The sequence below is a fragment of the Podarcis melisellensis genome (genome assembly GCF_964234715.1).
Source record: "Podarcis melisellensis genome assembly, chromosome: 5".
Lineage (NCBI taxonomy): Eukaryota > Metazoa > Chordata > Lepidosauria > Squamata > Lacertidae > Podarcis > Podarcis melisellensis.
The window spans coordinates 67,863,351-67,877,886 of NC_138537.1; the positions used below are offsets into that span (position 1 = coordinate 67,863,351).

The 14,536-nt window shown below is 41.7% G+C and overlaps 1 long non-coding RNA gene across 1 annotated transcript; it reads left to right on the forward strand.

Annotated features, from left to right (window-relative positions):
* Positions 1–38: 38 nt before the first annotated feature.
* LOC309370956 lies at positions 39–10,250 on the forward strand. The gene is made up of 2 exons (XR_014168762.1): positions 39–1,111; positions 9,358–10,250. It is a non-coding gene; the product is annotated as an uncharacterized lncRNA (long non-coding RNA).
* The last annotated feature ends 4,286 nt before the right edge of the window (positions 10,251–14,536 follow it).

A 14,536-nucleotide genomic window follows, 5' to 3' on the forward strand; every position in this document is an offset into this window, starting at 1 on the left:
AATTGATTTTGAATGTTTTGAGTTTCCATGGCCAAAATGACTTTGTTTGCTTGGAGGGTAAGATGCTATACATGTCTTCCACTTCTGTTCCTTGTTTTTAAGAATGCCTGACCATGGCTATAGAACTGTAGACAAGGGCTGTGAGCTGCATCCCATTGACATCCGTAGCAAAACTCCCCCATCGAATGCAAAAGATCAAGGGCTGTGTCCATGAGCCTTAACTTTCTGGGTGACTTTTCCAGCGTTGTGAAAGTTCAAACACAGAAAGTCTTCCTTTTTTATATTTAAAAGAATGCCGCTTGGATGAACCTGGCCGGTGATCCTAAAAGAAGTGAGCCAGCAGTTATGCACATAAGTATATAGTTGCTCAAGCAGTTCTGTACTTTTTGCAACTTTCCAAGAAGAGTTTTGTGGGAGGGACAGGACTTGCTTTCCAAGTATGAATCTTCTTCTGAACCATATCACGATTCAGCTTCTTCCTTTTAAAAATCGATTGCTGCTTTTATCGTTTTGTAACTAGCGAAAAAACACTATGGATCCATAGAGACAAGAACATCGTGGGCTTAAAACACAGCATTGTGCCTTAGTCTCGGAGTTTGATTTGTATAAAAACAATTTGTATGATGAGCAGACGCACACTTCCATTCCCAAAATGGCAAACTTTTTCCCCAGCTGAGGTGTTTTGTGACAAAGATGATATATTTATAATACTAAATCCTTTTGAAAGCTTTTTGTTTCGTGTACTTTGGTATGTTGCGGACCCTGAATGTGTTCTGTTTCAGTTTACTCGCCTTTTACCTAAACTAGGGCTGTGTTTACACAGGATGTTAACTTGAACTCTGCATCATACACAGTTCTGAAGAAGTTAGTCATAGCCGTCTTCCTTATTCTTCTGAGTAAGGGTTTTCATTATTATAGACAAGTCTCTGATTGGAGCCTTTTAGCATGCCTGGTGTATCTTTGATGCTTGCTGTCAAATACAGCCAAAGTTGTGCCTGAACAAAGATGGATGATTTGGAATCCACTGTGTACACATTTACTCCTGGCAATAGTTGGATCAGTATTTTGGGACAGACATGGCTGGTTCCTATACAGAATCTCTTCTGACAAGGTAGGTAAGTGTTTCTGATGCAGCTGAACCTACTAATTGAAAGACCTTGCTTCAGCCTAAAATTCCTGTGGTAGCAGTAAATGACATCTTGATTCTGTGGTGTCATAAACAGACACTGGCTTTCCAAAATTGCTGCAAGCTGTGGAGAGACAGAGAGTATATAAATGGCATGCTAAATCTGAAGCAAAGAGAACCATTTAGTCCCGTACTTTCACACTTTAATACTGGCCAGGTTTTGTGGTGAAGACAGATATACAGTGGTACCTCTGTTTTTGAACCTCTCTTTTGACGAACGTTTCGGAACTCGAACGCCATAAACCCAGAAGTCAATACTTTTGTTTTCGAACACGCCTCAGAAGTCGAACATGCCACACAGCTTCTGTGTTGAGTTTTCCATATTGGGTTTTCGAATGTTTTGGAACTCAAATGGTCTTCCAGAACAGATTATGTTTGAAAACCGAGATACCACTGTAATACAAAGAGAGAACTCAAAGCTTGTACCTCAGTCATGGAGCAAGGCCTACCAGCTTTACAGTCAAAATAACTGGTGTGCATAATAGTGTATTGAATGTTAGCTAGAAAAACTGTTTCCCTTATAATAAAAAAGCAAAAGCAAATCTTGCTCTAGGAATTAGAGGAGGGTATGCTTTAGTGGCAGGGTGCGGGGGCAAAGGAAAGACAACTAGCAAGATGTACAGCTCACTTCTGCGACAAACACGCAAAACTAGTTTTATTAAGAACTCAGCCCTGGAGAGCAGTAGGTGTGTTACTCTGACTGCAGTGCAGCCATTTCTAAAATGGCCCCACGGCCTTAAAATGTCAATGTATGTCTTCACATTTTTTGGTGGAATATTTTGAGTGCACCATAGCTCCTTGGTGCATTTTGTTTCATTGGGAAAGTATGCCTCTTCCATTGAAGTTCCTCATTGTGCCTTATTTGTGCCTTTCTGTGGTGCATAAGCACAAGTCATTACAGGAATAATAAGGAACTTGAGTTAAAATGGGAGTCTACTTGAAACATAGTACAGTGGTACCTCGGGTTACAGACGCTTCAGGTTACAGACGCTTCAGGTTACAGACTCTGCTAACCCAGAAATAGTACCTCGGGTTAAGAACTTTGCTTCAGGATGAGAACAGAAATCATGTGGCAGTGGTGCAGCGGCAGCGGGAGGCCCCATTAGCTAAAGTGGTACCTCAGGTTAAGAACAGTTTCAGGTTGAGAACGGACCTCCAGAACAAATTAAGTTCTTAACCTGAGGTACCACTGTACCATGCCACCTATTCAGAAATAGGTTTGCCTGTGGATAGGCTCTGCAGCTTGCAGTTAAAAACAACAAGCCTTTGGAGTGAAGCTATAACTGCAGACACAATCCAGAATGAAGAGAGCCCCACTGTTGAAAACATGAAGCTGCGGTGTGCTAAGTCAGAAAATGTTGCTATTTGGAAACCTTGAATTGGAGATTACACACATTGCCTGGGTGAACTGTAATAATCTGAAGACGGAATCCACATATATGAGAATAACTTTAATTAGTTCATTTAAATTGTCATAGCAAAGGCCAGTCCTTTGATTATGTAAAGGCTGTAGTTCCGTGCCCATTTACTTTATGGTAACTCCCGTTGAACTCTTGCCACTCGATTTGGATGTAACTCTAACTATAGCACAGTGTTAATGTACACGAACCTCAGTTTCAAAAACTTCCTCCCCACCACCAAGACCACAGCACAGCCATAAGGAGGAGATGGCACGCTTTCATGTTTGTTTTTATTTCTGTTTACAATCGACAGCAGTTTACCATTTACACCCAAACCCAGACAAACTGTAGTTAGCCTCAACTATGGTTTAGGGAGCATGCCAAGCTTGTAAACCATGGTTTGAAGTTGGCTTTTTCCTTTAACCACAGTTAAGAGTAACCACAGTTTGTCCGAGTCTATACGTTACGGTAAACTGCAGCTAATTGGAATGATTAGCAAAACACCCCAAATTCCTTGTTGCAGCTGTCTCAGGGTGCCTCAGGTTACTTAAAAATAATCAATTGATTTAATTTAAGAACATCTGTAAGCAGTGTGCGACAGTGACAATTTTAAGGTAAAGCAGTAAACATTGCAATTTACTTCAAACTGAAGCACTCATTTTGCTCTCATTGCTTTTAGTGCCTATTACTTCCAAGTGTAAAATACATCAGCTTAATTATATTGTGGAGTGTGCAGCCAAAAGGGGCATGCGTAAATTGAGAAGTATTGCAGGAGCAATGATTGTGACAATGAGCCTCTTGGAAGATGCTATAGACATGAATTCATGTTCGATCAGGATACTTTTATCCTTGAGGGAAATGTTGATGGGCTGATGATGCCAACTTAATCCTTTTAGGTATTTAAAATGTTCTATATTAGAGCTGCTCTGATACAGAAGTTCAACCATTTCTTCCTCTTGGCAAGTTAAAATTCAACAGCTGTTCTTATCCTTGGCTTTTCTCTCCATGGTAGAGAAACAGTAGTACTGCCAATCAGTTGGCACTCCATTCCTAAATATACTCTGCCAAATGAGTCAGGATACACTTGGACTTCCATTGAAAAGGGGTCTTCAGTGATTTACCTCCATTCGGCACATTTTCCAACAGTGAAGTTGGAAAACCACTAGTTTTGGGGAGTTTTGGATTTCAAAACTTTTTGGGGTGGGGGAAATGTGGAACACCCAATTTCACCAAAGGGTGTTCCATCTCTCATTACTTTTATATGACTGTTTAAAGGCCACCAATCAAAGCTGAACCCTCTTAGCTTGGGGGAGAAACTAACACTGGTCCCATATGTTTGTGCAAAACAGGATAGGTGTTTGAATGCTGTATTCAAACACTCTCCACTTGCTTGCTATAGTGAACATAGTCCTTAGAATACAGAACACTCTTCTTTGTGTGCAAAAGTAATGCACTTTCTTTCCATAATAAAACCCAACCCATGAATTGTAAAGGGTCATGGGGAACACAAAGGAACACACTGGGTTTAGGAGCACTGCTCCTGTCAAGTTTAAACTGCATGGTAGCACTCCATTCCCCAAACAAGTAAGAATGCATTTCTTTATTTTCATTTAAAAGAAGCAAGAGTTACTGCACAGTGTGATTGACTATGAACTGCAGAGAAATCTCAAGAGCTAAGCAGTGGGGCATCTTGATAGTGGATGGAAGCTTAAAATTTTGGTTTGGATTTTGCTAAAGCAAAACGAGCCATATAAGATGGAGAACATGTCAAAACAATAGAGACCTCTTGTTGATTAACTAGAGGTGTGATACATAAGGAAATCCATTTGTGTTAAAAGAGTTTTTTCTGGAGTTTGTACTTAAAGTACCAGTAGTTTGTTTTTTTAAATTATATAAGGCTGTATTTCTATGCCACACACTTAACATGCATCACAGAAACATCTAAATATTTTTGGGTGTTTGGATAAGAAATGTTGCGTCATCCATGAGGGTTGTTTTTGCAATCTAACCTAATATTTTGGATTTCTAGGCGGTCTTGTAAGATTTTAGGAGGCTAGGCACTTAGGAGGTTTGCGTTTTGGTTCTTACTGGTTTATCAGCTCACTTGTTACAAAGTGAATCACCACGATGTTTGAATAAGTGAAACATAAGAGAGTACTTCCTTTACTTCTGGAAAAAGTTTGCTTTTATGCCTCCCCTTTCCTACGGGGGCGGGAACACTTCACTTTTGCAAATGGATAGGATCATTCCTCATGGTGGAAGAAGAACAAGTACTAAACCTACTTTTCACTTCCATGACTAGACTGAGCTTAACTCTTAAGTGAATGCACTTCTCTGTGAAGTATGAATGACAACTGTTTTGGCTTACAACGATGATATTTTCAGAAATTTCCTTACTGTATTATTTTTTGGTAATCATATATATAGTAAAAATACCAGGCTCTAAATAAAAAGCTCTGCCATTAATAGGGACAATCAGCCCTTAAGTGTGGTGTGACTTTGCTTTCCACTGCAATCCAGTTCTTCTATAGTATCTCGCGACTTAAATTATGGACAATGCTAGATAGTTAAATAGTTTTGGCTACTTCCCGCAGGTTCAGAGCAATGATAACATTCACCAGAACTGGATATGGACTGCAGGAAAGGGGGGCTCTGTTTAATTCACAGGATTTTTCAGTGAAATGGACCAGACATGGGATCTTTGAGTAAGATACTTTAAACATGTGACACAAGCCTGTTGCCCTGTGATTTTGGAGTGGCTCGAAAGCAAATGGAGCGCTGCTCTTGCTGCTGAAACAAATGGAGCATTCTGGTTGGTTAGATAAGAGCTACGTCTGAGCAAAAATGGCTTGCTGCCATTGAATGGGAAGTTGCTTCACTACTTCATTTCAAACTGAACTGGGAAGGAAGCTGAAAATTTAAAAATGGGCTGCCATTAGCTTTTCTATGGCCTGAAGGAAGACTTAAGCAGAAGATGAGGCATCAGACCTGTTTCTTAGCTGGCCAGGTCAGTAGTTAGCATGCCCAGAGATTTAAACTCCTGAGCAGCCACCTGCAGGTCAGTCTTGCCAGACTCTAGGGTTGTGCGCTCATCTCACTCTATAGGCCGGGAGCCAGCGCTGTTTGCAGACACTTCTGGGTCACGTGGCCAGCGTGACAAGCTGCATCTGGCGAGCCAGCGCAGCACACGGAACGCCGTTTACCTTCCCGCTGGTAAGCGATCCCTATTTATCTACTTGCACCCGGGGGTGCTTTCGAACTGCTAGGTTGGCAGGCGCTGGGACCGAACGATGGGAGCGCACCCCGCCGCAGGGATTCGAACCACCGACCATACGATCGGCAAGTCCTAGGCGCTGAGGTTTTACCCACAGCGCCACCCGCGTCCCATACAGGCTGCAGGTTGCAATAGGTACAAGCAAATTTAGTTCCTGTTGAATGAATGAATGAACTTTATTACGGTCACAGACCAGGATAAAACAACAACAACATATAAATAAAATAGCAGTTAGGATTTTTTTTTTTTACTGATAAATGTTGGAGCAAATAAGGGCAAAGAAACAAGCATAGGATAAAACATCTGACTAAAATACAAGATTAAACAGATAATGGATGGATAAAAACTGATAATTAAAACAGATAAGAACTAAAAACAAATAAAAACATGCAGTTAAAACAACTGTAAGAGCGTACGAACTAAAAGACTCGCACTTAAAACAACTATAAGAGGCTGCAGAGTAGAGTTCCTGTTAGAAACTAGATCTGTGACTTCATCAACTCCTCCCCCCCCCCCAAAAAAAAGGGTGCCAAGAGTGCCCTAAATATACAGCTAACCTTGGTCTGGCTTAGTTCGTTTTGATCTTTTACAACTGACCCTATCCTGTTTTTCATGGCATATAGGGATGCTGTTGCAAGCCTGTGGTTAAAAATGCTTCTACAAATATGTCCCTATAAACTAGATTCTGAACACATATACAATGAATATAGGCATCAATCCTTCCATTCTGCAATGTTGTTGTGAGAGTGGAGGCAGCTGCATTAAGGAAAAGCATAAGATGGGAGGCAGCCGAATCCCCTGCTTCTGAAAACCTATTTTAAGTGTTGGCTGGTACTTAAAAAGTTCTTCAGTCAAGTGGCATGAAGCTGTGGTGAAGTGGTTTGTCTGGATTCTCAATAAAAGTGAAGATTTTCCTGTATGTTCTGTTACCCAGTTTTTGGAACTGCCACGTTCAAAGAGAGATGTTTATGTAAGTGTAGCTTCTGAGCAGAGGGTAGTTAGGTCCTGATCCTATGAACTCAGGTTACAAGTTGCATCTTATATAGGCCTTTTATCAATCAATCAGATTTCAGTATCAAAAACTTCCTAAAATTCAGTTTAATTATAGCAAGGTCATGGAAGAAAAGTTTGCCATTCCTTCTACCTTCAGCTGCTTGCAGAAAGCTCTGGAAAGTTGGGGAAGCCCTCTTGACTAATCTGGTTGTGAGGCAATGCTGGGGTAAGTGGTGGTAAACTTTCCTTCTGTTAACTTCTGTAATTTATGTTCGGATCCAAACCTTATTTGGGATGATTCCTCCCACCCCTTCACCCATCTTACATTGTTCAAAAAGGCCTCCCACATCATCCACATAAGCTTTTTATTGAGGGGGGTGTAGATGTCTAGTGATCTGGGGGCAGAAGGACCATTCAGTGTATTTAATTTTTTTTGCAAGTTATCTTCAGAGCCAAGCTTAAGCCATAAGGTTTTGCTGCAGTGGCCAGCTGCTCAAAAGTCATCTAGAGATCTCGAACAGTTCGTTTGCAAATGTTATTGCCGTGAAGCCCAAATTTCTGTAGCAACCGTTTCTTTAGGCTATATGGTATCAATAACAGTTATCTGGTTTTGCGAATCTATAAGGCCTCAGGCACTTCCCTCCCTCTCTGCTTTCATATGATGTATTCAGCAGTGAGATCATTCCTTGTGCTGCTGCGCACCTAAAGAGATTCTGTATCAACATGTTTAGAAATGACAGAGCCTGACTAATTCAAGGACACATGAAAGAGATTCTCCCTGCAATTGTGGGTGCATGGCCAGCTGAGGGAGCTGGTGGACTGAGATTTTCGTGTCTGCTAGTCTCTCCACTCGCTGTATGTATATTTATCAGTGATGGAGCTGCAAATTACAAGCCTTTGAATTCCTCCAAAGGAACTATATCAGTCATCTTGGTTCTAGAGCAAGCTGAATATCTGTACCTTTTGCCTATCCCAGAGCATATCAGCAAAACATACCTTGTAGCAGAAGCTGGCACTTGCCCCACCCTAACCCTCCCCAAGCTATACTGCAGTCCCTTCTCGGTACCTTACATTCATATTCAATACATAACATTTAGAGACACACTGACTTGTTTCTGTCCATCTCTTCTATTGGCCAATCATCTCTGGGCAGCACAACCAATCACAATCATCCCTATGCTTTCGCCCCTGTCCCCAGGGGATTTTAAATAATAACAGGGGACCCCTATGGGCCTCCATTTTGATTATGTCCCCCAATTCCCCCAGGGGATTGATCAGGAGTCCCTCGGAAATGCCGTTGAAAGTTCCAGATAATTATGGCAGCGCTTAGGAAGAGCTGCTGCAACCGATCAGATGCAAGCATTTCATTCTGAGCCAATCTGAAGTATGCATTTGCAATCTGTTCTTGCTCCCCCCCAACCCCACAGTTTACGTTTCCATCTTCTCACTTTTGTGAGCAGCAGGCTAAAACACCTTGAAGCACTATCCTCTCTGAATCCAGTCTGCCAGCCATTGAAAACCATAGCAATACAGTGGTACCTTGGGTTAATAACTTAATTCATTCTGGTGGTCCGTTCTTAACCTGAAACTGTTTTTAACCTGGGGTACTACTTTAGCTAATGGGGCTTCCCGCTGGTGCCGCGCAATTTCTGTTCTCATCCTGAAGCAAAGTTCTTAACCCGAGGTACTATTTCTGGGTTAGCGGAGTCTGTAACCTGAAGCGTCTGTAACCTGAAGCATCTGTAACCCGAGGTACCACTGTATGTCTTTGTGAGTTCAGTTCATTGTTCAAATGGGCAGTGAGGGGCAGGTATGTTTCTGGCTTGGAGGGGATGAGAGAGAAGGAAAAAGCTGTGGTGGGGTATTTTGTGTCTTTGCTGACATTGAAGTGGGGGAGAGGAGAAAAGCAAAGCTGTCCAGGAAGGGTGACCAATAAGCCCTTGGCACTGGGTCAGGGAGTTACGCAAAAGGGAGCACTTTGCCAATCTGATACCAGATTTGATAAAATGTCAAAGGAAAAAAAAATAAAACAGCCTGATCCTATGCATATGCTATATTCCCATACATATTTAGCTAAGAGAAAATCTCATTGAAATCTCTGGGTAAAGATGATTATGATCAAGCTGTGCAGCTGAAACCCTAAAACACACACAAACCTGGAAAGGAATTCCTTTGAAATCAGTTGATTTGCCCCCACTCAAACATAGATTTGAACTGAAAGTATCCGGATTAGGCTGCGACAATCTCAACTGATTAGGAGATCCTTCAGATTTTTGGTTCCTAGGCCATTTTTTAACTTTGTCCTCTAAAGCAATTAGTAAATACACCATGGTGTATTTAGTTAGCGGCCATAGGGGCAGGTGCTAATGAGCTGCCTGTCTTTGGTCTGCGACAACCATTTTGCATCATTTAAGCTTTATCACAACAGCCACGAGCTCACACAACAGCCAGTCTGTTTTTTCAAAGCGCAGGCTGCATTCCCTGTGAGACCACAATAGCCACAGGTGACATCAGCAGAGAAAAGCAGAGGAGCTGGCAGAGCTGACTGGGAATTTCCCAAGCTTCGGTTCACGTTCTGTTGACATTCGTCTGTCCTGAGAGAGAATGAAGTGCGCCTCATGTCGAACTTCTGGAGAATCACAGCACCTGCTATGGCTGCAGAGACCAGGAACATAGAACTGCTGCCTCCTGCATCATTTCTGCTGTATTAACAACACCAAAGTGACTTCTTCAGGGCAGTGTGTGTGGAACTCGTGGGCTGCCCAGGCGACACAACCCTCCCCTGAGCCTTGCTGATGTAATCCAAAGGAAAGCAGAAGGATATGTTTGGCACTTACTCGGCTGAAGGAGTTGTTGGAAGTAGTGGTAAGAAGGCACCGTCCTACCTTCTTAGGGAGTCCACTCTGGATTTGTGTAGGGTTGACTCCTTAGCCTTTTCTTCTCCCAAAGATGTCCCACAAGGCAGCAGATCCAGATTTTCCCCTCAGGGTTTACTCCACAAGCCTTTCTCACAAATGAGTACAGCCACAAGAAGGCAGAAGTTTAGGATCGGGTCCATGCAGAGGTGTTAATTCAGGGACAAGGCAATCAGCCACTGATAACACACTCAACAGGTCTGCATTTGGCACTGCAATGGACAAAATTGAGATGTGAAGCTATCATGAGCCAGACTTGTTCCAGTTTTGACAAATCTGTATTCTAGATATGGAAAGCTGACAGGTTGTTGCCGTTGCTTCTGCCTGCACCCCCTTCTCAGAGGATGCCTTGCAGCATTGAATATTTATCTCTCCTGCGCTCATTGTTCATCCCAATGTAAGGAGGAAAGCTTTTAATCGGAAGCAATCATTATGGTACAGCACACTCTTTATTAAAAGCCATACTGAATTAACTTGTTAAACACGACTGCACAAATCATTTTATTAGTTGCGTTCGTAGCTGGAACTGAACTGCCTGATGTGATATCTGAATATTTCTTTAAGTGAATTTGGGCCCACAAGTGTTAACTATATAAACATTAGACATGGCAATACAGCTGGAACTTTTTGAACCAGTTTATCATCATTTCACTTCCCACTGTTATTTTTAAAAAGATGGTTTAAAGGAGCAAACATTGTGAGCAAAATAATACTGCTCAGGTCATCATTTGATAATGAGGATTGGCCAATTGACCCACCTGTTTCTCTGAACCTGTATTTTTTTCCTGCTGCCAAATGAAACCAGTTGCCTGTGAAACTGTACAAAGCTGAAGCTGTTTACTTTTCCGCATGTCTTATTCCTGGCTCCTGCTTACTCTGCAAAGACTGCAAAGACAAATTTGTCTTCTAGGAATCCAATTGGGATAATGCATTTTGTCCTATATTTGGTGGTGTTCAACTAAGCTTTACTCAGAGAATACCTGCCGTAATCAATGGAACTGACTTAGCCATGTTTCATTTCAATGGGTATACTCTGAGTAATGCATAGTTGGCTACCACTCCATCTCATTTCTTCTCTAAGTTAGAAACACATTTCTCTTTTAGAGTAATCATACAGATGTGGTGTTTTTAAATCCATACAGTGGATGCATCTTAGAGCAGGATACCCACACTCATGTAGTACTGAAGATATGACTGAGGTGCAGCTTTTTAAAGCAACGCAGGAAGTTGCCTTCCACAAAGTCAAGTCATTGGTCCATTTAGCTTGGTGCTATCAATGCAGACAGCCAGCAGCTGTCAGGATTTCAGACACAAGGCCTTGGCAACACTTTGCAGGAAGTGCTTCATTCTGTAAAATGGGCCACATAACTCATCAGCACCTTCAACTGGCAATTTGGCTGCTGCCTGGTGCCACAGGCACTTTTGAATCAAAAGTCTTCACAAAAACTGCTTTTACTGCAAGTGAGTGGACCTAGACTGGAAAATTGGTGTTCAGATCCTACCTGGCCTCAAAAAGGCAGCATACTAGGGGATTATGGGCTGTCCACAGTTCCTCATCCTACCTTACAGAATTGTTGTAAAGACAAAATGGAGGGTCTTAACGTTGGCTTTACTCTCCAGAGGAAGGGTGTGATACAAACGCCAGTTATGTGATTCTCCATCATTCTTCGTAAGGCTGAAGAGTAACTGTGGCGCTATTATTAACACAACAAATTACCACCCCGTGCATTGAAAGCACATTCAACACACGTGTCTTCCCCCCAAAGAATACTGGGAACTGTTGACTGTTAAAAGATGCTGGGGATTGTAGCTCTTTGAGGGGGAAACTACATCTCCCAGGATCCTCTAGGGGAAAGCCAAGGGCTTTAAATGTGCACAGAATGTACTTTAAATGTGTGCTAAAGGAAGCAGCAGAAAAACATGGCTGGTGACGAATTGCAAGACTCTGTTCGTAGTGTTCTCATTTAATGGGAGAAAAGAGCGAGCAAGCCCTGTTCTAATCATGGTTTAGTGTTAAGAGGAGAGCCAAGCAAAGAGACATGTTAAATATGGATTGAATATATTAAATTGTGTTCAATAGATGCACATTTGATATTTGGGGCTTACAGGCAGATCCATATAAAGCAAAAGTGTCAACCTGTATATAAGGATTCTGAAAACAGTGCCGTTGTAGCTCCCTCCTGAATGCAGAGAGATGATTCAGCTCAGAGGTACTTTAATTGCTCCTTCAAATGAAGCAGGCTGGGCAACATGACTCTTGAACCTGATTTTTTTCCTCTGCCTCAGCACTTCCTGATAACAGATACTCAAAATTAAAAAAAAAGGAAAACCAGAGGGCATTCATAATCTGCTCTGGATAGGTCACGTCAATCTGATAACTGCTTTAACTGGAAAATATATGTGAATAAGCAGGAGATACGAAGAGGTTCTTCACGAATATACGACGGCTTTTTTAAAAATTATCATGCCACCTCTAATGTTACGCTTTTTGCAAGCTTTCATGACCAGATCTAAATGCGTGACTTTGCAGAAAATTGGAAGCTTGGGTCAGTCCATTAAAAGATACCATCTTTTTTTTCTTGCCTTCATCCTGGAGACAAGGGAGAAGCACAGCAACAGTGTCTCTCCTTAGCGCTAGGCAGACTGAGGGATCGCAGGCTTCCCTTGGCTGGTATGTAGAATGAAGGTATCCACTTAGCAGCAAATTTGTCCCTGATTTTTGGGGCTTTTGCTGACTCTGTGGTATTGGGCAAGTTTTCCATATAATGCCGTTTGCCGGACTCACCCGGACTCCTTTCACAGTAAAAAGATGTGTTGTTTCACATCATATTTTCCCAAACTGCTGCCTTCTTATTGGCTGCTCCCAGACAATTAAAGTCCCTCCCTAGAGAGGTTAGACTGGCTCTCCTTGTTGTCCTTCTGCTGGCAGGTGAAGACTTTCATCTATTAAAACAGCCTTTTGGGAATGGACTCTTTTAAAGGAAAGGGCTGGTGTTATGATGTTTTTATTGCAATTATATGTCTGTTTTAATATATTGTATCTATCAGCTACCATCTGTCAAGCTATCTAGCTATATCTATATCTATCTATCTCTATCTATCTATCTCTCTCTATCATCTGTCTATATCTATCATCTATCTATCTATCTATCATCTATCTATCTATCTATCTATCTATATCTATCTATCTATCTATCATCTATCTATCATCTATCTATCTATCATCTATCTATCTATCTATCTATCTATCATCTATCTATCATCAATCATCTTATCTATCATCTATCATCTATCTATCTATCATCTATCTATCATCTATCTGTCTATCTATTTATCTCTATCATCTATCATCTATCTATCTATCTATCTATCTATCTATCTATCATCTATCTATCTATCATCATCATCTATCTATCATCTATCTATCTATCATCTATCATCTATCTATCTATCATCTATCTATATCTATCTATCTATCTATCTATCATCTATCTATATCTATCTATCATCTATCTATATCTATCATCTATCTAATGTTTATTTGACTTTTAAATTATTGCTTCCCCTCCCTTATGTTTTTAGCTGTTTCTATTTTAGCTATAAGCCTCCATGAGTCCCAGTTGGTGGGAAAGGCATCATCATCATCACCACCATCATCTATGTGTGCTAATTCTCCCCTTTGAGTCTTTAAAACAGAAAATAAAGTCAATGCTGGGTCAGGAACTCTCTGAATAAATCTGGTATCAGCCAGCAGCTATTATGACCCAAGGCTAATGAAGTTCACTGATATGTATCTGGGTTGCCCCATGCCTTACACACACACAGAGAGAGAGATAAGACTGATTTTGTTTCCTTCCTAACCAGTCCTGAGCAAGGAGAGCGGTAAGAAAGAGTCATATGTCACTTTCAAACACTAACAGATGTATTGTGGCATAAGCTTTAAATTCTAACCTACACTAACTTTACATACTGTTTCATGCTGCAACAAATCTGTTAGGCTACAATCCTATATGCGCTTCCCTGTAAGTCCCATTGAACTCAGGTACAGGAGACAGAAGACTCTTACAGCTCTCCCGTTTATGATGCTATAGCTGCTGTTCGTTCCAACCCTTTTTGAAGCAAAATTGTAGCAGGCTCTTCACACCACCGGTTGCATGTTGATGTTATCATGCTTTCCCCCATCCACATACAAGTGTTCAGACTGAGGACAGTTCTGTGACTGTAGTCACACCCCTTCCATTTCCTTGTCCCTTTGACTGGTGTATGTCAACATTACGAGCGCACACGTGTGTCTGTAATTACCGTAACTTGAAATACCTGCACATAGCAGAGCTACCGTTCCCGGGGTGATTTAGCAATCAACACCTCTCCTCAGGGAACTCTGGGAAATGTAGCTCTGTGAGTGGAAGAAGGGCCTCCTAACAATTCTCAGCTCCCTTAACCCTTACAGGTCCCATAATTCTTTGGGGGAGCCATCGCCAAGCAGTATCATAGCTCTTTAAATGTGAGAATGTGGTCTGAGGCTGAGGAGAAGGAGGTTGGCAAGCAGTACCACCACTAGAATGGTTGCAGGTAGGAAGGAAGGCAAGTGAAGACTGAAAGAGGGCAAACGGAGGTAGACTAGGCTCCACTGATCACAACCTCATCTCCCTGCTTCATATTTTACTTGAGAAGTGCTGGAGTAAGGGAAAAGAAACAACAACAAGGGGAGAGTGAGGTGGGTTGATGGGAGATGTTGAAGGAGCTTTGGAAGCAGATGTGTTTTATG